We start from the raw sequence: 25,477 nt of genomic DNA, 5'->3' as shown, positions 1-25,477 counted from the left end.
CCCCAATCCAGGTCTGGAGGGAAGAATTAGGGGGCCGAGGAGGAAGCCGGGGCGAGGGTCCAGGGAAAGACGAAGACCCAGGCAGGAAAGAGGAAGGAAGCCGCAAGGACGCCCCTGCAGCGCCCCCCACCCCCGCGCCCCCGAGGTAACGCCCTGTCCTGTGCGCAGCTTGTGTGCGGACCGCGTCGGCCCGGGAAAGTGGTCCAACACCGCCCCCGCGTGGCCGCTTCGAGTTCGGCTTTCTTCGAGTTCTGCAGCCACAGCCGAACTCCAAATCCGGACGCTTTTGAGAGTTTCAGGGGGCGCTCTTCCCCACGACGCGGAACCTCAGCTCTGCCTCTCCGGGGACCCCCGCGCGCCCTATGGGCACCCTACTCAAAAGCTGCCTTTCCACATCTTGGGTTGAAACGAAATTTTTTTTTGTCGTAGATGAGAAGGGTGGAGCTCAACAAAAGGCTGGGTGCCTCCCTGCCACCCGCCAGGTTCCCCCCACTGCTGGGGAGGGACGCCGAGGGTGGGGAGGGGGCCACAGGCCAGAGGCCAACAGGTGCCGGTCTGGGCACTTCTCCAGCAGGGGGACGGGCAGTGGGTGTCAAAAGGTGGGTAGATGTTTGCTCAATAGAGAAAGAAGGAAGGTGTTTGACATTATAGGGAAATGATGATGATGATGATGATGATGATGATTGCAAACCCTCTTGCAGCTTACAAAGACCATTTGTGTCCTTGCTGTGTTCTCTGGGGCCCACTGGGCAAGGATTTTCACTTTTGTTCCACCAAGAAGAAAACTAGGGTTCAGAGGGAAGTAATGATTGGGTGTTATGCCTTTGCACCCAAAGTTGGAGTGTCCTCGCCTCCCAGCTCCGATATCTGGGTCCTCGGCCTCAGGTCTGAAGGTCCCTCCCCCTCAGACCTGGGGTCGCCAAGCTCCTCCAACCTCAGACGTGGGTATCCAGGCCCCCAGCCCCTCCCCGCTCAGACCCGGGGGTCCAGGCCCCCAGCCTCTCCCTCTCAGACCAGGTCCTGGCCCTCGGGCAGGGGCTGTGCCGAGCGTGGGTCCTGCGGTTCCGTCACATTTATTTAGTCTCAGAGGTCAGGGTTGAGTCCAGGGCAGAGGCAGACCCTTGGGTCGGGATCCTACATCCTGTCACTGCTGAGCCTGAAGGAGAGAGACGGAGATTCAGGCCACACTGGAGAGAAGCGGAGGAGGCAGAGAGACCCCTCCCCTGCCCCGCCAGCCCCCCACTCGCCTTGTTGAAGAAGTAGATGGAGGCCAGGATGGTGAATACGGCCAGCGCCAAGGTGACATTCTGGGGGCAGGGGACAGAGGTCAGGACTCCTCCTCTCCCTGCCTGGCTGCCCTCCAGCCCCGCCCCCGCCGGACCCCTCCTCACCTCCTGAAAGTTCACGGCCATTGAGCCTGAGTCGTCCACTGTCCTGGCCTGTCTCTCTCTCCTGGGCCTCTGATCTGGGGGAGGGAGAAGCCGCGGAGCTGGAAGGGGGTTGTCGGGGCGACCAGAATGGTGGCCGTGGCGACGCGGGCCCTGTGTGACAGGCAGGGGTGGGGCGTTCTGGGAGGAGGGGTCTCTCGGCCAGGGGCTCGGGGCTGAGGGGCGCTTGGGCGCTGGCTGCCCGCCACAGTGTCTGGATTTGGGATGGGGACGGACAAGATGGAGAGTCCGGACCTCCAGCACCTCACTGCGTCGTGTTTCTCTCTAGGACACTGGGGAGCCATGGGCGGACTGTGAGCAGGGGAGGGGACGAGCAAGCAGAAGTGGGACTGCGACCTTGGGCGGGTGGCCCAGCGGCAGGGGTTCTACGAGGTGGTGGTGGCACTGGCTACCCCCGCGTCCGGCCTCAGTTCTGGGGGTGGGAGCAGCGGCTGGGAGGTTGGGACTTTTGGCAGCAGCAGTGGTGGCTTCCCCACCTCTGGGCCACAGGGACAGTGACATGCCCCTGCCCCTGGCTTTTACGCCCCCTGTTTGGGTAAGCACCTAACTCCCTTTTTGTCCACCTTTCCTTTCTTTAGGAGTGTTTGGGTTTGCTAAAGCTGCTGGAAGGCCACCTGAAATGGATTGGCTTTTACAATGGACTTACAATTTATACTTCTTAGGCCATGAAAATGTCCAACTCGGGGCATCCACAGGGTGACTCCTGGGCTGTGAGGTCAGGCCGCTGGCATCAGGGCCCCCTGTCACATGGGAAGGCGCACGGCCGCCATCTGCGGGTCCTTTGCTCCCAGGTCTCATTGCTTCCAGCTTGTGGTCTCAGTGGCTCCCTCTCTGCTTCCTGTGTGCCCCCTCTCAGCTTCTCCAGGGCTTCTGGGGTTTTCTCCTCTTATAAAGGACCCCCCCACCCTGGGGTCCTGATCAAAAGGGCCCCACCCATATGGGTCTGCACCCACAGGGATGGATGAAAAGCCCATGATCTTCTCTGGGGTACATGCAGCTTCCAACTACCCCAAGAAGTAACGTCCAGGGTAGGAGAAAAGCAAAGAGTAGAGATACAAGTGGAACGAAACCGCGGGGAGAGCAGCATCCAGAAAATTCTGAAAGGCAAGACATTCTCCAGGACAACTGGCAGGGTCTCTGCCATGAGTCTGCGCCATTAAAAATAATGATGGAGGGGAAAAAAACAAAGCAGGTGGACTTGCTGCATTTTAGAGCATCCCTGAGAGACACAGGAGCAGATTCGGTGGGTGGTCTCGGGCTGGGACTGGCTCTGGTTTGGATGAGCCGGCTGTGAAGGCGCTTGGGGAGGAGACGGGGGCGCTGCAGGAGAGAGGGGGGCTCAACAAGAAGCTGACGCGGAAAGGGGACTGAAGAATGCAGGTGAAGGTCCTGCACACCCGGTAGCATCTCAGTTTGGGAAAAGGTCCATGTATTTAGAAATATGCCTAGACTATCTGGAATGCTGTTCCATATCACAGCCACGGCGGGGGACAAAGGGTGTAGTTCAAGAAGGCCAGCTGGAGAGGGTTTGATGGGGGAGGGGGTGTGTGCAGAAGTGGGGGCTTAGCGAGAGCAGGTCTGGGGTGACAAGGGGCCAGGGAGGGAGCCGTGTCACCCAAGCCCTAAGAGAAAGGGGGCCGCCCGCTCCCTGGGAGCTGAGCCACCGGCAGAGGGGACCACAGGGTGCCCCCCTGAGCCCCCTGCTGCCCCCACTCTGGCTGACTCCATTGGGAATCCAGTGGGCAAGGGGGGGCAGGCGGAGCTGAAGGCAGGGGGCTAGGGGCAGTGGGCAGGGTGGACTGGGGGTGAGTCTGGGCTGACAGGGAAGAACCGGGACATTTTTGCAGACTCGACTGCAGGAGGCTGAAGGCTGAGCCCCCAAGACCAGCACAAGCTCAGCCCCAACCTGCGCGTAGGGTCCGTCCCGGGCCGAGGGGCCCTTGCACACTGATGAAGTCCAGGGTCCTGGGTGGCCAAGGGAGTTGGGGGGACACAGACTGGAGGCCACGTGGCGACCACAGCCGGATGCCAGCTTGAAAAGGCAAGAGACAGAAAAAAAAGAAAAAGCAGCTGGAAAAGGCACGGAACGCCTCTCCCCTGAGCCTCCAGAGAGGCTGGCCACAGTTGTCTCAGGGCCGGGTAAGAACATGGTTCTCTATTTTCGTAATTTTGTTGAAATGTATTTTTCCCAGCATCTGGTCCTTTCATGTACTGCTTTTACAATATGAAATGCATTTTTGATATGGTTTCTCAATGGGGACAACCAAATCAATAGGCTGAGCCCTAAATCTTGGGGCTCACCCTTATGAAACTTATTCCTGAAAAGGACAGGCTAAGCCTACTTAAAATTAGGTCTAAGAGTCACCCCCAGAGACCCTCTTTTGTTGCTCAGATGTGGCCTGTTTCTCTAAGCCGACTTGGTAGGTGAACTCACTGTCCTCCCTGCTACGTGGGACGTGACTCCCAGGGGTGTAAATCTCTCTGGCAACGTGGGACAGAAATCCTGGGATGAGCCGGGACACAGCATCAAGGGATTGAGAAAACCTTCTTGACCAAAAAGGGGAAGAGAGAAATAAAACAAAGTGTCAATGGCTGAGAGATTCCAGAGTCGAGAGGTTATCCTGGAGGTTATTCTTACGCATTAAGTAGATATCACCTTGTTATCCAAGATGTAATGGAGAGGCTGGAGGGAACTGCCTGAAAACATAGAGCTGTGTTCCAGTAGCCATGTTTCTTGAAGATGATTGTATAATGATATAGCTTTCACAGTGTGACTGTGTGATTGTGAAAACCTTGTGTCTGATGCTCCTTTTATCTACCTTATGGACAGATGAGTAAAAAATATTGATAAGAAATAAATAATAGGGGGAACCAAGATTAAAATAAATGGGGTAGATGGAAAAATGGGTGGTCAATGAGAGGGAGGGATAAGGGGTGTGGTATGCATGAGTTTTGGTTTTCATTTCTTCTTCTGGAGTGATGCAAATGTTCTGAGAAATGATCATGGTGAGGAATACACAACTATGTGATGATGCTGTGAACCATTGATTGTACACCATGTAGGGGGTGTTTGTACATTAAGAACATTTGTGGGCAGGCTGCCGTGGCTCAGCAGGCAGAGCTCTTGCCTGCCATACTGGAGGTCTGAAGTTCGATTCCTGGTGCCTCCTGCCCACATGCAAGTAAAAGAGAAAAAAAAAAATTAAAAAAAAAAAGAATGTTTGTGTGTTTGTATGTTAAATAAAAATTTTAAAAATGTATTTTTGAATCTTTCTCTGCTTGAGCGGAGATGTAGGAGCGAGCTGGGGCCGGGGAGGAGTGGGACGGACCACCCACCCCTGCCCCGCCCAGGCCTCGGCCTCCTGGACCCGGCGCAGAGGGGTGACAGGCGTGGCCACGCAGCGAGTCCGACAGCCATTGTGACTCGCCCGGGCCAGCGTCCATCCCTCTGTGACCTTCTCCCACGTCCACTGTGGAGACCACGGGCTGTGGCAGGACTGGCGGAGGGCAGCCTCCGAGACTGGGCACTGAGACCCCGCCGTGTCTCGGGTCACCCGCACTGGGGAAGCCACCATGCTGTGGGGACGCAGCCCCGTGGCCAGGCCCCCCCCCACCCCCCACCCCATGAAGGACCCCGAGCCAGCAGCACCCGGCGAAGCCGCTCCCAGCGCCCCGACCTGCAGAGGCTGTGGGCTTCATCAGTGTTCACAGTTTGCGGCCAGGGCGTTAGGGTGATCTGCTCGGCAGTACTTCACGCGGCTACTTAGTTCTCTTCCCCAGACCTTGTCCTAAAGGCCGAATGTATTTGAACTCATTGGTGCTCGTCCCTGTGTCGTGGGTGAGGAACCGAGGGCACAGAGAGGGGCAGGAACTTGCCCAAGATCACACAGCTTGCCCATGGAAGAGCCGGGATTTGGACTCAGCCTGTCTGACGCCAGGGTCTGGATGTCCCCACGCCCCCCACCAGGCCAGCTGGGGTGGCCCTGGAAGAGGGTGCATTATCTCAGGAGCCCAAGCGAGCCTTAAAGAGGCAGGAGAGGACAGAGAATCAGTCTGGAATGCGGGCTCTGAAGTGGGGGGTCCCTCTCCCTGCGTCCATCTCTGTATCTCCTAACACTGGCAAAGGCGCTGTGGGAGCTGGGTTGGGGGACACCCCGATGTGCTCTTACTGGCCTGCTGGAGCAGACTGTAAAGAACAGGGGGCCTGGGACACAGTGGGACTAGTATAGCGCTGCGGCTGCATGTACAGGGCTGGGCTGGGATTTGGGGGTCACCCAGCCAGATCTCTGTGGCCGCCGCTGCCCCAAGCTCTGGAGGAAGGAGCCCTGGTGTTGGTGGCTCTGGTGAACTGTCCCCTCCCCCCAATTCAGCCCCCACCCTCCACAGTCCAACCCTGACCTGGTTTCATCCCAACCTCCCATCTCTGAAGGTCACTGACTCCGCTACTCCTCCTGGGTCTCCAACCCTGTCCGTTCACCTCCCACCCCTGATTAACCCACACTGACCTCTGATCTTCAACTTCTCTAAGCCATATCTTGACCTCTGGCCTCCAACCTCCATCAACTTTGACTTTCTTTCCTAGACTTCACCTCTACCTTTTGCCCCATACTAACTGAAATCTAAAGCCCTGACCTCCGAACCACCTCTGATTCTTCCACACTGACTCTGCCCTCCAATCTCCAATTCTTAATCTTACTTTCTGGTCTCCACCTGTCTCTGACTCCCGCTGACCCCACCCAGACCCCCTCTGAACTTCAAACTGACCCATTCTAACTCTAATCTATACTTCTGTCTCTGAGCCCCAGTGACTCAATTTTCCCTCCTGACCTGTCACCCTAAACTGGACTGATCCAGTCTTATTACCCTTGCTAAGTCAATTTGCCCTCCTGACCTCCAACCAACCTTGGACCTCTCTTGCACCAATTCTGACCTTCCTTTCTCGTCTCCTCCTGTCTTCTGACAGGATCAGTCCTCCTGCCCTCTCCCAGGTGGATGGACTGAACTCTGACCCCTTGCCCTCTTTAACTCCCAGCCCCACAAATTTTGACCTTCCTTTCTGACCCTCCTGAACTTGTGGCCCTTTGATCTCTGATCCTCTAAAGCCAACGTGTCCACCTGTGATGGTTGGTTCTGGCGTCACCTTGGCCAAATGATCATGCCCAGCTGTCTCCCGCAAGGATATCCTGGGGCTGGCTGATTGAATCACCAATCAGTTGATCGCATCTGTGGGTGGTTACATAAGTGAGGCAGGGGCCCCCACCCCCACAATCAGATAATCCAGTCAGTTGAAGGCTTTTAAGGAAGAAAAGAGACTTTTTCACTGCTTTTTCCGCCAGGGAGCCTCTACTGGGGAGTTCGTCCAGATCTCACAGTCTCATGGCCTGCCCTGCAGATTTTGGACTCTTCCTTTCCCACGGCTATGAGAGACACTTATATAAATCCCATATTTCAGGCCTCTCCTGTTAGTTCTGGTTCTTTAGAGAATCCTAAACTCACCAAACTTATAACCCTTCAACCTGTTTTCATGACCTCACATCTACCCCAAACCCAAGTGTGGGTTGGCTGCCACTGCTGACCTTTGCCCCCTACAGTGCAGCCCCCCTCTCCCCCAGGGATATGTTCACAACAGACTTGGAGCAAACACTCTGGAGCCCCAGGTGGCCCCAAGGCATCTGGAGACTCGTCCCTGTAACGCAGTGTCCACTGCTGAGGACAAGGTGGGATGGAGGGACAGAGTTTCAGAGGGGCAGCTGTGGGACTGGCTGGGGCGGCTTCCGGAAGCCCTGACCTCCCCTGAGGCAAAGGAGTAAGTGGCCCAGTCCTGACTCCAGGGCTTGCTGCTTCCCCACCACAGCCCCTTGGGCTCCCCGCACGCCACAAGCTACTGTGGGGTCCACGGCCCAGGAGGGCTTGCATGGCGAGCAGGTCGGAATTGGAGGTGGCGGGCAGACTGCATTAAGAACTTCGTGGGGCCCTCACTGGTTGGGGAAGGTTCTGGACACATTGGTTTTGCCACTAACCCTTCTGAGCCTCAGTTTTCCCACCTACACAGCAAGGGTGGTGATACCAGTAGCAACCACTCCTGGGGATGCTGTGCAGATTACACAGGTTTGGTGTGCTCTTAGAACTGCACCTAGCACCCAGGCAGGGCCGGGGGGGGGGTGCCGTTTCATGTTGGAAACTGCTATACCCGGAAACTAAAACTCCAGCAGCTGAACGGGCCAGTCAGGCAACGAGGACCAATCTGTACTCCAAAGCCTTGAAAACATGAATTTTCAAATACGTCTGCCTCAAGGGGCTTGTACACCATACAAGTTCCGGAAATCTTTCACCTTTGCCCACCCCTGCCAGACCCAGCCCTTGATGGTTCAGATGGGTGGGTGGGTTCGGGAGTGTGAGGAGGTCACATTTGGATGCAAGGATGGCACCCCTGGCCATCCTGGCACCCCAGGCCTCTCCTGTTTCCCCAACATGCACAGGCCCTCCCCTCCCATCTGGGCCTCTCCCCATGTCCAGAAACCTTACTCAGAACCTGGCTTTGGATTCTGGAGCCCATATAGGCCCAATGGGAAGCAGGGAAAGCCCGGCAGTCAGCATTGTGGGGCCGAGAGTGAGGCGGACACCGTGTCCTCCTGGGTTCTGTGCTCTGCTCCCACACTCGGGGTTCCTGCTAGCTGCCGTCCCAGCCTTCTCCTGGATCCAGTCTTTCAGGGTGGTTGTCTGGCCGAGTCCTTGGGATGGGATGGGGGGTTGGATTTTGGGGAAGGGTAGATTCAAGTGGTCCCAATGGAACTTCAGCCCATTATCCCCAAACCCTCCTCTTAGTGTTGCTAGTCTAGTGAAGAGAGGTGGTGGTGTCGAGGAAGTGGTCTCCTCCGAAGGACAACGGAGCCATCCAGTCACGTCCTGCACACACATGGCCATCCTTATTACACAATCCCAGCCAAGAGTGTGCGAGTGGGAGGAACAGGGTTGGAGGGTTAGCAGTGAGGGCCCTGGAGACATCTGGAAGCCCAAGTCTACAGCAACAGGGTCTCAACCCCTGCCTGGCCCCCAGCCCACCTCCCCATAAGCCCACGCTGGAGCTTTAGGTTTCAGAGACACAGACTCTACTGCCCCTGAGGGTCCCCAAGCTGAGGCCCACCCCTCCTGAGCAGCTGCTGGAACGCCCAAGGCATTACCTGAGGGTCCCAGAACCAACTTCACCCGAGTCCACACCATGACAGCTCAGAGGACACATGCAGTTTAATGGGTGGCTGTGCCATCTGTCACGAGGCTGGAGCCCATGGTTCCAGCCAACAGTCTCACTCCAGGCCTCAGCCCAGGCCCCCCATGCAGGCAGAGAAGCCTGGCCTACCTGAAGGGACCTGCACACCTTTCCCCAGGGCAGCAAACGCAAAACTGCACTTTTACAAGGAAAGATGCTTAAAAAAAAGCTTGAGGAAATGACTCTTCTCTCTTCTGGGGCCTTGGCCACCACCAGGGCACAGCTAGCCCCACAGGATGCTTGAGGCTCATCCACCTTGTGCCTCTCCCAATACTGGGAGGGCAGGCAGACAGGCCCGCTCCCAACTCCCTGGGATCCTGTCCTGTCCCCCAAGAAGCCAGCAGGGCCTAGTTGGGGCAGCTCCTCCCCACAGGCGGGCGGCTGCTGTGCTGGGCACCCCGGATGTGCAGCTCCTGCAAGGTCTTGGGGGACTGCTTGTCCAGCCTCCCCCTGGGCACACCGTGGCTCAGCAACCAGCCCAGCAGGTCCCTGTGTGAGGGGTTGGGCCCCAGCAGGAGCTTGGCACAGGAGGGCTAGCCCTGGCACCAGAGCAGGCCCACCTCAGCGATGGCCTGGATCTTCACCACCACCTCCAGCACCGTCAGGTCCCTGACCAACAGGCTGACCAGCGACAGTTGCAGCTTGGCGGGGGTGGCCATGAGCAGGTGCTGCTGCAGGCCCTAGGAGAAGGGAACGTCCCTAGGCGTGGGCTCCGGCACGTGAGCAGCTTGTGATAGACCCAGCCAAGCAGGCCCAGCAGCCAGGCTGGCAGAGTCTGGGAGCCACCCCACAGGGCCCTGCTGTGTTAGTCAAAGACGGCATCATTAGTGAGGTCACCCAGAGCGCCAGCTCGCAGGAGCTGAGGGCCAGGGCAGGACCACCCTGGTATGCACGCAGGAACCAGGTGCTCGGAAGCTCATGGGAGACCTGCTGGAAATGCCGCGACATGACCAGCAGCTTGGTGTAGGAGTGGTTCCCCAGGGCCAGTGTGGTGGGCGCTGGCACTTGCTTGGCTACGGCCCACAAACACCATTGATAGAGTTCAGGATCACCTCCTTTGGCATCTCCCCAGGGACGGTGTCCCTCAGACCCCTGGATGTCAAAGGTCCCAGGGAGGCACTGTGTCATCACAGGGCCCCCCAGGGCAGCCTTACAGAGCCTGCCCAAGGCAGCTTCCTCCTAGAAGCTATCCCCCATGTCTACAGAGGATGCCACAGGATGTGGGGGTTGGGGGACTAAACCTCATTTCACGCCCGTCTGTGCACATGAATTGTGAGGGTGCAAAGACTAGCACCCTAAGTTCCAAAGTGGCAGAACTGGGACTCAAAACCCACTTCCTGCCCCCTCTTCTCATCCTGCAGAAGCCCCACAACTTGGGAGGTTGCAGACAGAAAACCTTCCCTCTCAAAAGAGAAGTAAGGGGGCAAACTGCAACCTCTGAGCTTCAGAACTCTTCAGCTGCGAACAGGAGAGCAGTGGCCCTGCGTCCACAAGGCCACTGGGGAGATGAAAGGAACCCAGGCCCCGAGCAGAGCCTAACTTCAAGTAAGTGCTAAGCAATCGTCTTCATCACATTAGGAACATCACCACGACTTAGAATTTTTATAATTTTCAATTTATTAAGTTGTTCATGGCAGTAGTCACAGAAGAGCGAGCTTCTCCTGCTCTTACCAAGACGGATGGCCTGGCTGTCCCACTCCTGGAGGTCCCACCTGTGGGCAGGAAGGGGTAAATCAATGGGTGCAGGGAAACCATTCACCTTGCCCTGTCACCCCAGAGCCAGGGCCCCTCAGGCCCCCGAGTGTCAAAGGTCCCGGGGGGCACTGCATCCTCAGGGGTCGTCGGAGCCCAGTGCTGGGCATCACGGAGGCCTTGGCACCCTTATTCTCCTGTTTGCTTAGGTCCTGGGGGACCCCTCTCACTCCCCAGCTCATTCCCAAGTGTTGTTTCTGGTGGGATCTGCAGCAAGTGACCATAGCTTCCCTCGCCCTCCCAGAAGGGGGACTGGATCCTCTGGTGGGCAGCAGGCAAGAAAAGCCCACCCCAGAGGAGCCAGCCTAGACTTCTCCCTCTGCTTGGCTCATGGCCTCGCCAGGAGCTCTGTGCCCTAATGAAAACACCCCAGATCTGTCCACCCCCACCTTAGGTCTGCTCTTCCTACCCAACTTTCCTGAAGCCTCCAGTTTGAACCCTGCAAGTCTCATTGGGGGAAGTGACCTCCCAGACCCCTTTCTGTGAAACGGGGTAAGGGATTCTGTCTGTCAGGATCCGTTCAAGGTTCAGCAGGCCTTCACCGTGGCAAGTGCTCATCAGGTGGGGCTCCTCTGGCAACTAGAAGCTCTCAAATCCAGGTTCTGTATAATTACACACTGAAAAGGTGGCCACTACCTGATTTAATACCCCAGCTGTACTGGCCACATGTCCAGCAGCGAATGGACCGGCCTGTGCAGAAGGGAACCTATGACAGCCACCGTGGAAAGTTCTACTGAATGGTACCAGCAGAATTGGGGGGTGTTACCCTACCTTTAGGTCTCCCCCAGCCTGCAGCCAACCTTCATCCCTCTGGTCCCCTCACCAGCCCCCCACATTCTTTCCCAGGAATTTCCTCCAAGTCAGCCCCACCTAGCAGCACCCTGCAGCACACACAATGCACAGCACACGAACAAGTCCCCAGGAAAGGTATCCAGGGCAAATCCCTCAGAGGCCAGCTACTTGCGTGAAAACACCCCCAAGCCCCAGAAAACCGCTTTTAGATCCATTTCATTGCAGCCACTGTCCACTGCCCCACCCCACCCCCACATCCAAAGGACAGATTAAAGATCCTCCTCGAACTGGAAATACTTTTCTGATTTGGCCCCAAGACATGTAAAACACCAGATAAAACTGTCTCATTTTAACAATGGCTGTTGTGTGAACTGAGGCTAGTGCTAATAATCTCAACAGCTTTTACTGTGATCACCGCCGCCCAGTTCAGTCCCCAGAGCACACGCTATGATATGACCAGGCTGGACAAGCCACTGTTTCTTTTCCCTGCCTGAATTTAACACTAGATTCAAGATTAGTCCCTGATACCCAAATAACGAGTGTCTTTTGGTTAATGAAAAGTCTCCTTCCACAACAAATGCATCCTCTATCTTACTGTTCAAACCTTTGCATGGCAGCAGCCTCATGCTCCACCCCAACTGCGCTGATGCCCTGCACCTGTTCCAGACAGAGGCTCCAAGAGCTTGGACGCCACCGAGAGCAGAGCCCACCCGACTGGGTTTCATAGCTGAAATGAAGACGGTCCGTGTGTGTAAACCTGAGTGTGACTGCTGGCTTGTACACTAGGTCCCTGACATACCGGATATGAACTCACCCTAACCTGGGAGGTGAGGGAGGCGAGCAAAGGTTTTCTTACCGAGGCAGGAGTGGCTGGGTGACCCCCTCAGCTTGACATCACACCTGTAACACAGGAAAGACTTGACGAAAAGCAAAGAAACAGCGCGGGCTCCAGGATGCTGTCAAAGCCTTCCCCAGAGCCAGGGCTCCTCAGACCCCCAGGTGTCAAAGATCCTGGGGTGCACTGTGTCCTCAGGTGGTTATCAGAGCCCAGTGCTGGACATCAGGGGAGCCCCCGCCCATCTGCAACCGGGTTCTCAAGGCCACTCATCTTGAGGGCCAGAGGCTGAGCCAACCAAGCCACGGGCTTGGGGAATAAAATCCTTCGAGAAGGGCCTAATGGCCTATGGGGACACCAGGATGCCCACAACCCCCTCAGCCCAAGGTCACAGGCTCAGAGCCTCCAAATCCACTTCACCAAGAGGATCCCACTGCCCCCAACAGTTCTGCACCTTTTCCACCCTGGCAATACTTGCTAGTTCAACAGGAAAGACTTCTCAGAATCTGAGACAATTCAGAAGACCCTGCTCAAGGGGGATAAAGAGGAACCTAGCCTAGGAAAGAAGCAACATCCCTTGACTGCAACCAGATTTGAGCAAACCGGCTGCGAAAACACACTTTGAGAATGATTTGTAAACTTATGAACACCAAGCAGATATCAAATAACAGCATTAAGGAAGTCTCACCAAGGGTGACAACAGAATCCTGATTCAGTAGAAAAAGGTCACTGTAAGAAGCATTAAGCATTAACTATTAACTATTTCAGGTGAAATACAAAATCTACTTTAAAAACACTAAGCACAAGTAAAGTAAACACAGCAAAACGTTATGATTGTTAAAGACACGTCTGCTCCATTTACTTTTGCCACCTTCTCTGCCATTATGAAGGTTTTAGTGAATAAGTAAAACAGAAACACGGGATCACCGGCGAATGGATGAAAAACTTCCCACTTGTGATACGCCATAGGGGGGATAAAGCCCACGTTTTCTAAGCTGTTGCCCAAAGGGGGAAACAGTCAAAAAGAAAGGGGTCCGGCTGGGCCTAGGTAGAGACCGGAAATAGGAAACCCGGTTCGAGACCCCAGAGGCAACCTTAACACAATCGTCTGATATTGTGAGATCCTGGCCTGGGGCTCCTCCAGGCTCACAAACCCTCTCCTGCTTCCTCCTAAGTGTCCTCAGAAACAAACCCAGGGATGCCCTTATAGACCCCAGTGTCCGCTTCCTCCGCCGCCACAACCCTAGGTCTTTTGTGGTCGGATGCTCCAAAGTGCCTGGGACGGAGAAAACAACAACAATTTCCTACGGAAAACACCAGTAACAAGCGAGGGGACGGGAATCCTAACAAAACCTCAAAGCCACGGCCCCCATCCCCACGCCCAGAAAATACAGGCAAGATGGCGGAGACCCGTGCGCTGCAGGATGGCGCACTAAGACGGCGGTGCAGACCCAGACAGGCCCGCCCCAGAGGCAAGGGCCCGCGTTGGGCCCCCCATCGGCCCGGGATGCACGCTATCCCACGATCCCAATCCCAGCCATACGGAGACAAGGGCGCCCCCTCTGCAGGCCCGGAGCCACGCAGATCCCACGGTCCCGCCTCGCAGAGAAAAAAGACGGAAAGCTGAAACACCGCTCACCCAGCCCTCTTGCGCGCCAAGGCGTGCGCAGCGCCGCGCGCCCAGCTTTATGGTGCGCGCCGCGCAGGGCCCGCCCTCCAGCGCCCGCCTAGGCTCCGCCCTGAGGCGTCCTGAACACGTGCCGGGGCAGGAACCCTGTGCAGGCGTTCGGGGAAGGGAATAACGCCTGTCCCCGCCAGAATCTTCCTGGAGAAGGCAGGAGGCGAAAACGTTGTCTCTTGAGCAGACGTTGTCTCTGGAGCAAAAGGATCAAGGAAATCTGGGGAACAGTCGTCTTGACATCAGGCAACTGGGAGGCCAGCCCCAATGGCGGGCTGTGGGGAGGTAGGACCCCGAGGGTGGGCGGGGCTACCAAAGGAAGCGACTGGAATTGCCCGCGCGGAAGTGACGTGCGCAGCGGCGGCGGAGGCCCGTCCGGCGCGGGAAGGCGCAACCCAAACTCAGGCCCGGCGGGACAGCGCGAAGGTTGACCGGGCCGTAGTGAGAAAGAACGTGGGTGGCGCAGAATTAGAGGCGGTGTCTGGGGGTGAGAGGTGGGGCCACAGCAAGGATGGAGGCTCTGAGTCTGAGGGAGGAGGAGCCGGGGGCCTGGATTCCTAGAGCTGAGGACGGACCTGGTTGGGAGTTCAGCTTGGGTTTAGATGTAGGAGTCTCTCAGCTGCCGTGCTTGTAAATAATGTTTTCAAAGGTAAAAAATGAAATTTCCATACCCCCAAACCATTCCCGAAGGTCTCCACTGGCAGTGATTTGGTGTGAACTTTTTCCTTTAGGACTATGCACACACATTCCCATTTTCACTCCAGTTTGTCCCTTAAGTAGCCTCTCCCAGTTAGGGGCTTCTTCGTTTCTTAAACATTCCTTAAACCACCTCTGTTTGCTGGTTCCCCTGGTCATTTGAGTTATTTTTTTCCTTCTAGTGAAGAAATTTCTTCCGTGAGCCTGAGATCTGACATAGGAGGGTGTTGTAATAAAAAGTTTAAAAACGAAAAATAAAGAATGAAAGAGACGTAAATTCTCCTCATGAGAAAATAGGGAGACATGTCCTTCACTGGCCTCCACTTCAGAGTGAAATCAGAATTCTCTGGGCACAATCTGCTCCTTCCCTCTTGGCCCCCTCGCTGCCTCTTGCTCTATCTGCAACTAACATACTGGTCTCCCTGGTGTTCCCCCAACTACCCAGGTATGTTTCTACCTCAGGATCTTTCTACTTGCTCCTCTTCGTGCAACTCATATCCACCACCTCTACCTGTGGCTTTCTCCCTCTTTCAGTTATGCCTCCTATCTAATGTCACTGTAGTAGAGGGGCCCACTGACCCCTAACAGTCAGCTCCCCGCCTCAGGCTTCTCCCCTTACCCTTCTTTTTCTTCATAGCACTTATCACCTGACATACTGTCTGTTTAAGGGCCTATTGTCTGCCTTCCATACTGAAATGTAACTGTTTTACTGGAAAAAGGCAGTGGTTTTCTGCTGGATGTGCTCAATGACCAATTCTTGACACCAGGGTGTACTAGTTCCCAGACTATACCAGAAACTGACCGGCTTTTAAAATGGGAATTTAGTAAGTTGCAAGTTTATAGTTCTAAGCTTATAAAAATGTCTAAACTAAGGCATCGGGGGAAAAATATCTTGATTCAAGGAAGGCCAATGAGTTTGGAACACCTGTGTCAGCTGGGAAGTCACGTGGCTGGCATCTGCTGGTCTCTTGCTCCTGGGCTCCGTTGCTTTCAGCCTCTGTTCCTGTGGGGGTTCCTCACTTTGCTTCTCCGGGGCTGGCTTTTATCTCTTGGCTTCCCTTGGCTTTCTCCAGGTTCTGTCTGGGTTAACATCTCATGGTGATTTCTGATGGGCTCCAAGCATCTTCAGACTGTCTCTGTTCTGTGAAGCAGCTGTTCTCTAAACATCTAAATTGACTCTGGGTTCCCCCAAAATGTTTTCTCTCTTGAACCACTCCAGTAAATTAACCAAGAACACCTGGAATGGGTAGAGTCACATCTCCATCTACTCAGAAAGTCACACCGTTAATGGGTGCGCCAAATACCCCTGCAGATGATCTAATCAAAAGCTTCCTCCCTACAGTATTGAATCAGGATTGAAAGAAACGGCTGCTCCCACAAGATTGAATCAGGATTAAAACATGGCTTTTCTGGGGTACATAATAGATTCAAATGGGTATACTGGGGTTTCAAAAAGAGAAAGAGTTTATTGCTAGGCACGAAGCAGGAGATCAGATAACCTGCTGGCCCAAAAATCTTTCTCCCCATGTTGCCAGATTTTGACTTACAGGTTCTCAGCTGTGTGGAGAGACAGACTTCATAGAGTAAGCAGGCAGAAAATATATGAGGTACACATGTGAGAGGACATGTGGGCACTTGCAAAGATAGAGGTGAGAAAGGAGAGAGAAATGTGGGTCCATTTGCTTTTTTTTCATGATAAAATCTTATTTTTATAATTTATTATTTCTGCAATTTTCCCTTTAGATTAAACATTACCTCATATATGTAGTTTTAAAAAAATTTATTAATAAAATCAATCAATGTACAATACAAACATTCTTAATGTATGAACATTCCGTACTTGGTGTGCAATCAATGACTCACAATATCATCACATAGCTTTATATTCATCACCATGATCATTTCACAGAACATTTACATCACTCCAGAAAAAGAAATAAAAACAAAAAGGAAAAAACTCATGCATACCATACCCCTTACCCCTCCCTCTCATTGACCACTAGTATTTCCCTCTACCCAATTTATTTTAACGTTTGTTCTCCCTATTATTTATTTACTTTTGATCCATATTTTTTATTCATCTGTCCATACAGTAGATAAAAGGAGTATCAAAACAAGGATTTCACAATCACACAGTCACTTGCGAAAGCTATATCATTATACATTCATCTTAAAGAAACACGGCCACTGGAACACAGCTCTACAGTTTCAGGCACATCCTCTAGCCTCTGTAATACACCTTAAACTGAAAAGGGGTATCTATATAATGTGTAAGAATAGCCTCCAGGATAACATCTCGACTCTATTTGAAACTCTCAGCCACTGACACTTTATTTTGCCTCATTTCTCTCTTCCCCTTTTCAGTCGAGAAGGTTTTCTCAATCCCTTGATGCTGAGTCCAGCTTGTTCTAGGATTTTTTTCCCACACTGCCAGGGAGGTTTCCACCACTGGGAGTCATGTCCCACGTAGAGAGGGGGGAGGGCAGTGAGTTTGCTTGCCATGTTGACTGAGAGATAGGCTACATCTGAGCAACAAAAGGGGTTCTCTGGGGGTGACTCTTAGGCCTGATTTTAAGTAGGCTTAGCCTATACTTTGCAGGGATATGTTTCTTATGAACAAACCACAAGACTGATGGTTCAACCTATTGATTTTGTTGTCCTCACTGCTTGCCAGAATATCAGGCCTTCCCCATACGGGAAAGTTGAATTTTCCTTCTTTTTCACCATACCCCTAAGGGGACTTTGCAAATACTTTTTTATTCACTGTTCGAATCATTCTGGGATTTATCTGGGCATCACTCTGGACAAACTTACAAAATCTCATGCCCTACTCAAGGTTCCATGTACTTATGGTGTTCAATTAAAATGTGTATATAAGTTATATTAGGAGATGCACTATTCAAAATATAAATTTTGTACCAAATAAACATTTTTTGCTTGATCTCACACATAAGTTAAAGTTTTAAAATATGAATTACCATCTATTTTTAACACCCTGCAATACTGACATTCTTTGTTCTTCCTCATACAAAAATGTTTTTTAATTTGTACATTTAGTCACTATCCTTGTATACTCTAGGCATTCCTAGATATACCGTCTCAGTTTTTCTCATCTATCTTTCCTTCTGATTTCATTTGTGCCCCCAGCCCTCCTCCCTCTATCATTGTCACATTCAGTGTACTAATATTATTGTATTACAGCCAGGTAGTATTATACTATCCAATTTTTACAACCAGTCCTGCTGCACAATCTGTATTCCTTCAGTTCCAACTACCCAAAATCTACCTTATTTCTATCTCCTGATGGTCTTTATTCTTAACTGAAATTCTCCAAGTTCATCCATTAATGTTAGTTCATATCAGTGAGACCATATGGTATTTGCCTTTTGTTTCTGGCTAATCTCACTCAGCATGATGTCCTCAAGGTCCATCCATGTTACATGCTTCATCACTTTATTCTTTCTTACAGCTGCATAATATTCCATTGTATGTATATACCACAGCTTGTTTAGCCACTCCTCTGTTGCTCGACATTTGGGTTGTTTCCATCTCTTGGCAATTGTAAATAATGCTGCTATAAACATTGGTGTACAAATGTCCATTTGTGTCCTTGTCCTCATGTCTTCTGAGTAGATACAAAGCAATTGTATTACCAGATCATATGGCAATTTTATACTTAGCTTCCTGAGGAACCACCACACTGCCTTCCACACAGTTGTCCATTTGACATTCCCACCACAATAGATAAGTGTGCCTCTTTCTCCACATCCTCTCCAGCACTTCCCGTTTTCTGTTTTATTGATAATGGCCATTCATTCTGGTGGGTGTGAGATTGTATCTCGTTGTGGTTTTGATTTGCACTTCCCTAATAGCCAGTGAAGTCGAGCATCTTTTCATGTCTCTTTTGGCGATTTGTATCTCCTCTTCTGAGAAGTGTCTGCTCATGTCTTTTGCCCATTTTGTAATTGGGTTGTCTATCTTTTGGTTGCTGAGTTGAACAATCTCTTTACATATTCTGGATACTAGACCCTTATCTGATATATCATTTCCAAATATTGTCTCCCATTGTGTAGGCTGTCTTTTTACTTTCTTGACATAGTTCTTTGATGTACAAAAGTGTTTAATTTTGAGGAGTTCCCATTTATCTGTTTCTTTCTTAGTGCTCATGCTTTAGGTGTAAGATCTAGGAAACCGCCTCCTATTATAAGATTTAGAAGGTATTTCCTTACATTTTCTTCTAAAAGTTTTATCACCTTAGATCTAATGTTTAGGTCTCTGATCCATTTTGAATTAATTTTTGTATAGGGTGTGAGATATGGATCCTCTTTCATTCTTTTGCATGTGGATATCCAGTTCTCTAGGCAGCATTTATTGAAGAGACTGTTTTGTCCCAGTTGAGTTGGCTTGACTGCCTTATCAAAGATCAATTGTCCATAGATGAGAGGGTCTATATCTGAACACTCTGTTCAATTCCATTGGTCAGTATATCTATCTTTATGCCAGTACCATGCTGTTTTGACCACTGTAGCTTCATAATATGCCTTAAAGTCAGGTAGTGTGAGATCTCCATCTTCATTTTTCTTTTTCAGGATATTTTTAGCTATTTAGGGCAACCTGGCCTTCCAGATAAATTTGGTTATTGTTTTTTCCATTTCTGAAAAGTAAGTTTTGGGGATTTTAATTGGTATTGCATTGAATCTGTAAATCAATTTAGGTAAAACTGACATCTTAACTATATTTAGTCTTCCAATCCATGAACATGGTATACCCTTCCATTTATTTAGGTTTTCTATGATTTCTTTTAGCAATTTCTTATAGTTTTCTTTGTATAGGTCTTTTGTATCCTAAATTTATTCCTAAATATTTTATTCTTTTGGTTGTGATTGTAAATGGAATTTTCTCCTTGATTTCCCCCTCAGATTGTTCATTACTAGTATATAGAAACACTATAGATTTTTGAGTGTTGATTTTGTAATTTGCCACTTTGCTGTACTTGTTTATAAGCTCTAGTATTTTTGCTGTGGATTTTTCAGGATTTTTGACGTATAGTATTGTATCATCTGCAAACAGTGAGAGTTTTACTTCTTCCTTTCCAATTTTGATGCCTTGTATTTCTTTTTCTTGTCTACAAGAAAAAGTTCTGGCTACAACTTCCAACACAATGTTGAATAGCAATGGTGATAGTGGACATCCTTGTCTTGTTCCTGATCCTAGGGAGAAAGTTTCCAGTTTTTCCCCATTGAGGGTGATGTTAGCTGTGGGTTTTTCATATATACCCTTTATCATGTTGAGGAAATTCCCTTCTTTTCCTATCCTTTGAAGTGTTTTCGACAGGAAAGGATGTTGAATTTTGTCAAATACCTTTTCTTCATCAGTTGAGATGATCATGTGGTTTTTCTGCTTTGATTTGTTTGTATGGTGTATTACATTAATTGATTTTCTTATGTTGAACCATTCTTGCATACCTGGGATGAATCCTAGTTGGTCATGGTTTATAATTTTTTTAATGTGCTGCTGGATTCGATTTGCAAGAATTTTGTTGAGGATTTTGCGTCTATATTCATTAGAGAGATTGGTCTGTACTTTTCTTATTATTATAAGTCCACTGGCTGGTGGACTCTCTGCTTCTCGTGACTACATTGTTCTGCTCTCTCAGAATCTCCCACATTCTCCAAGAATGGTTCTTGCTTGTTCTAGTTTGCTAGCTGCTGGAATGCAATGTACCAGAAACAGAACAGCTTTTAAGAGGAAACCACTTGTATCAGAAGCTTGATGCAACGGAACCAAGAACAACGACCAACAGATGCCAGCCATGTGATTTACCAGCTGACAGAGGTGTTCTGAATGGCATCAGCCTTTCTTGAGTGAAGATGACCTCTTGTCGGTGCCTTGATTTGACATAACTGTAGACTTGTAACGTACTAAGTTCTCTTTATAAAAGCTGTTCCATTTTTGGTATATTGCATTCTGGCAGCTTTAGCAAATACAGGCTCCTTCATGTTTTTTTTCTCTCTCCCCTCTCTCTCTGTTCTAGCTTGCCTCAAGTTCTCCCTCAAAGAGTTCTCACCCCTTAATCTTAAGGTTTACCAAGGGATGAGGGTCTGCTTCTGTAGCTGCTTCTGGCATGTCAGGGGTGTAAACCTTGTCTAATGGGGCATAGAACTTTCTGGTTATCTCATTTAAATTGGAAGGGGAGTTTGGAACAGTTGAAAATCCTCATATTAGCGTTAATTTGGTGTGAAAGGCTTCTAGTCTGGAAGAAATAAACTTTCTGAGAAGCTTAACAATGCAAGGGCCACTTAATAGCAAGGAGAGGATAGAAGTGAGAGGCCTAGGAGATTCACTAACCAAGTGTAACTGGGAAAGAGGGAAAGGAACGACTGTTGTTTGGGTCTAAGAGTGAATTTTAGCTGGGCAGCTTGTTCTTGCTTGTTCTAATTTGCTAGCTGCTGGAATGCAATATACCAGAAACAGAACAGCTTTTAAAAAGGGGAGTTTAATAAGTTGCAAGTTAGCAGTGTTTAGGCCATAGAAATGTCCCAATTAAAGCACGTCAAAAGAATTGTCCAATCTAAGGCATCCAGGGAAAGATACCTTGGTTCAAGAAGGCCGATGAAGTTCAGAATTTCTCTCTCAAGTGGAAAGGCATATGGCGAACATGGCATCTCTCGGTTAGAAGGGCATATGGCGAACACGGCATCATCTGCTAGCTTTCTCTCCTGGCTTCCTGTTTCATGAAGCTCCCTGGGAGGCATTTTTCTTCTTTATCTTCAAAGGTCACTGGCTGGTGGACTCTCTGCTACTCGTGACTACGTCATTCTGCTCTCTCAGAATCTCCCACATTCTCCAAAATGCTTCCTCTTTTATAGGATTCCAGTAGACTAATCAAGACCCACCCGAATGGATGGAGACACATCTCTACCTTATCCAGTTTAACAACCACTCTTGATTGAGTCACGTCTCCAGGGAGGTGATTTAACTACAGTTTCAAACATACAATACTGAATAGGGATTAGAAGAAACAGCTACCTTTACAAAATGGAATTAGGATTAAAACATGGCTTTTCTAGAGTACATACATCCTTTCAAACTCGCACATTGCTTAACTGGGGAATAAGGGGTGCATGTGCTAAGTAAAAGGGTGCAGGAATGAGGCTTAGAAGGGGCTCAATTGATTGGGCTGTGGCTTTGGCTGCTGTGTCAGCCCAGTTATTCCATTAAGAGATGTATTATTTTTTAAATAGCCAGTGCAATGAACTATTGCTCTTTTTGCTGTTAGTAAGAGTGCAGCATTTAAGAGATTGAGTATTTTTGGGCAGTGTGTAATTGGGCTTTGCATTTTGTGAAAAGGCTTACTCTTTCCTCACTGCTATATGAACATGCAGGACTCATGGTCCTGGTGAAGAGATGTGGCCTTTTTCCTTTTCTTAGTATTAGAACTCAGGTGAGGACAATTAGTTTGCTTTTTGAGTTGAAGTCCCTTGGGGGGGGGGGGTCCTTTGGTTTCACTCTAGTTTGACTACTCCATACTTTGCTTTCTTTGTTTTTCAGTTAATGAGGCTACTTTTAGAAATTAAAATATTCGACAAACTACAACAGAGGCTTTGTTCTGTTTTACTTTTACGTATTTACTAGGGTTATGTTAATTAACAGGTAGAACATAATTTGTATACTTGCCTTGTTTCTCTTTTTAAGTCCTTGTTGAAGATACTCTGATTTGTAGCTGACCACATGTACTTTTAGAAAAGTTATAGAGTAAATAGTATAACTGACAAGTAAATTTGATTGTTCCATGAACTTTTAACATTATACAGATTAGTAGTAGGATAGAACATTGTCAAGTTTTTAGGAATTTAAATAATTTCTAAATATATGAGTAATATTTTACCCATGCAGATTTAGTTAACAGAATGATAGAAAACCTCTTTTAATTATTGTAATACTTTTTAAACATCTTTTTTATGAAACAAGGTTATCAAATTTGACTTGACAATTCATTTTTATAAGTTCTGGCTAATATTCTTGAAGAGGCTGGCCTCTCTGGGTTTCAGGAGTTTTCTGGTCCAGGAACCATTGGGAGGTTGTAGGTCTCTAGAAAGTAATCTGAGTGCATGAACCTTTTGTGGAGTCTCAGATAGAGCCCTAGGTGTTCTTTTTTTTTTTCCCCGCACACTTTATTTTTTGGCATTTGTTAAATAAAATATTGTAAAGCCTGTGTTTGTACTGTAAGTTACATAAACCAATTTAAAATTAAGGTGAACAAGGACAAAATCTACAGATACAGATATCAGTATTTTTTGAATTCTAAATATTAGACAGTAGCTTAAATACCATTAGTTTAGCTATTGAAACTATATACATTCTCAAAAATATCAAGTAGAAAGTTATTAGAAACATCACCTTTACTGTAGTAGTGACCTATGTTACTGAACATTTTCAAGTTTTTGGTTTCAAGAAAATATAAAGATACAAATGTTTTTACAATTAAAATGAAAATCTTATCTCTTATGATATAACATTTAAAATCAATTTTATCTAATATTACCATAGCTACTTGTGCTTTTCTTTTAGTTACCACTTACATAGAACATCTGTTTCTATCCTTTCATTTTTAGTCTGTATCTGTTCTAGTTTGCTAGCTGCCAGAATGCAATATCCCAGAAACAGAATAACTTTTAAAAAGGGAACTTTAGCTTCTGGGTCAAGACGGTGGCTTAACAACATGCGCATTTTAGTTCGTCCTCCAGAACAACTACTAAATAACCAGAACAGTACAGAACAGCTCCCGGAGCCACGATAGTGACCAGACACACGGCGTACCCCAGTCTGGACCAGCTGGACTGGCTACACGCACCCCCCAGAACCGTGAGTTCCCAAAGCTGCGGCGGCCAGTGCCCCTCCCCCACAGGCCGCTTCCCAGAGGGGAAAGGAAAGGAAGGACTTTACCAGCAGCAGGGACTGGGCACAATCAAATGCCAATTGTGGAACTAATTAACAAATTCTGACTACTAAAAATAGGCCCCCGGCTTAAGGTGAACCTGATCAAAGTGGAGGTTGCTCATTTTTGCCCCGGTGCCAAGGGGGCAGGACTGACAGTAAAAGGGGAAAAAAAAAAAAAAGAAGGAAACAGAGGTTTGTGGCTGTGTATCTACAAAGGCTTGACTGCCTCTGGATACAGTGGCAGGACTTTTCAGGCTGCAACTGCCCCAGGCATAGGCAGAAGTGAGCTCTTTTGGGGGCTTATCTGGAGCTTGTGCCTTCCCCAGGGGAGGGGTGAAGCCCCATCTAGGTGGAATCCCTCCATCAAGGAATTCAGACACCAGGGCTTGGTAATTTGAAGCCATTAAAACCAGCCTACAACCTCTCCTCTGTCTCCACCACGCCCCCAGCAGGGAGAGTCTGCCAAAGTTAAAGGTACTGCATCATCTTATGCTGGTGGGACCTGCAGTCAGACAAGCGCCACATACTGGGTAGGATAAGAAAAACAGAGTCCAGAGACTTCACAGGAAAGTCTTTCAACCTGCTGGGTCTCACCCTCTGAGAAAACTGACGCAGGTGACTCTTTCCTCCTGATAGGAGGCCAGTTTGGTCTGGGAAAATCTGGCTGGGGTTTATAATATCTAAGTAGACCCTCCTAAGTGTGTGTGTGGGAAAGGCACCACACAAGCAGGGCAAGAAACAAGAAAACAAGAACTGAAAAATTCTCCTCTGTTAAACAAAACTTAAGCTAAAGTCCAGATAAAGCTGAACGGAATGTCAAAGAACAGATAGACAACAAATTCATCCAGCAAGAAAACCCTAGATAAAAGAAGTGAAAGCAATCTCCAGAATAAACTAATTAAGGTAATTGAATGCCTAGATGCCAGCAAAAAATAACAAATCACACTAGGAAAATTAAAGATATGGCCCAGTCAAAGGAACAAACCAACAATTCAAATGACATACAGGAGCTGAAACAATTCCGAATGTGTGAACAGACATGGAAAACCTCATCAAAAACCAAATCAATTGATTTGGTGGAGGATATAAAGAAGGCAAGGAAAGAACAAAAAGAAGAAACTGAAAGTCTGAAAAAACAAATCACAGAACTTATGGGAATGAAAGACACAGTAGAAGAGAGGAAAAAACAATGGAAACCTACAATGGTAGATTTCGAGAGACAGAACATAGGATTTCTGAACTGGTGGATGGAACATCTGAAATCAGACAAGAAACAGAAACTATAGGGAAAAAAATGGAAAAATATGAGCAGGGACTCAGGGAATTGAAAGACAATATGAAGTGCATGAATATATGTGTTGTGGGTGTCCCAGAAGGAGAAGAGAAGGGAAAAGGAGGAGAAAAACTAATGGAGGAAATTATCACTGAAAATTTCCCAACTCTTATGAAAGACTTAAAATTACAGATCCAAGAAGTGCAGCATACCCCAAAGGGAATAGATCCAAATAGACATACTCCAAGACATTTAATAATCAGAATTTCAGAGGTCAAACAGGAAGAGAGGATCTTGAAAGCAGCAAGAGAAAAGCAATCCATCACATACAAGGGAAGCCCAATAAGACTATGCGCAGATCTCTTAGCAGAAACCATGGAGGCGAGAAGACAGTGGGATAATATATTTAAATTATTAAAAGAGAAAAACTGCCAACCCAAAATTCTATATCCAGCAAAATTGTCCTTCAAAAATGAGGGAGAAATTAAAACATTTTCAGACAAAAAATCACTGAGAGAATTTGTGACCAAGAGACCAGCTCTGCAAGAAATACTAAAGGGAACGCTAGAGACAGATACGAAGACAGAAGAGAGAGATGTGGAGAAGAGTGTAGAAAGGAAGACTATGAGTAAAGGTAAAAAGAAGGAAAATTAGATATGACATATAAAATCCAGAAGGCAAAATAGTAGAAGAAAGTACTACCCATGCAGTAATAACACTGAATATTAATGGATTAAACTCTCCAATCAAAAGACATAGTCTGGCAGAATGGATTAAAAAACAGGACCCATCTATA

The 25,477-nt window shown here is 48.9% G+C and overlaps 2 long non-coding RNA genes and 2 other non-coding genes across 5 annotated transcripts; all 4 read right to left on the bottom strand.

Annotated features, from left to right (window-relative positions):
* Nucleotides 1-1,057: 1,057 nt before the first annotated feature.
* On the bottom strand, nucleotides 1,058-1,520 carry LOC143658793 (uncharacterized). The gene is made up of 3 exons (XR_013163314.1): nucleotides 1,392-1,520; nucleotides 1,248-1,307; nucleotides 1,058-1,156 (listed from the first exon to the last, which is right to left on the bottom strand). It is a non-coding gene; the product is annotated as an uncharacterized LOC143658793 (long non-coding RNA).
* Nucleotides 1,521-10,308: 8,788 nt separating this feature from the next.
* Nucleotides 10,309-13,792, bottom strand: LOC143658794 (uncharacterized). Of its 2 annotated transcripts, none has more exons than XR_013163315.1 (3): nucleotides 13,734-13,792; nucleotides 12,116-12,159; nucleotides 10,309-10,427 (listed from the first exon to the last, which is right to left on the bottom strand). It is a non-coding gene; the product is annotated as an uncharacterized LOC143658794 (long non-coding RNA). The 2 variants fall into 2 exon arrangements; XR_013163316.1 differs by having other exon boundaries at nucleotides 13,638-13,745.
* LOC143660473 (small nucleolar RNA SNORD88) lies at nucleotides 10,498-10,588 on the bottom strand. The gene has a single exon (XR_013164071.1). It is a non-coding gene; the product is annotated as a small nucleolar RNA SNORD88 (small nucleolar RNA).
* On the bottom strand, nucleotides 12,240-12,331 carry LOC143660472 (small nucleolar RNA SNORD88). Its single transcript, XR_013164070.1, has one exon. It is a non-coding gene; the product is annotated as a small nucleolar RNA SNORD88 (small nucleolar RNA).
* Nucleotides 13,793-25,477: the final 11,685 nt, after the last annotated feature.

This window comes from Tamandua tetradactyla, chromosome 16 (genome assembly GCF_023851605.1).
Source record: "Tamandua tetradactyla isolate mTamTet1 chromosome 16, mTamTet1.pri, whole genome shotgun sequence".
Lineage (NCBI taxonomy): Eukaryota > Metazoa > Chordata > Mammalia > Pilosa > Myrmecophagidae > Tamandua > Tamandua tetradactyla.
This window is presented reverse-complemented; position numbering and strand designations above follow the sequence as displayed.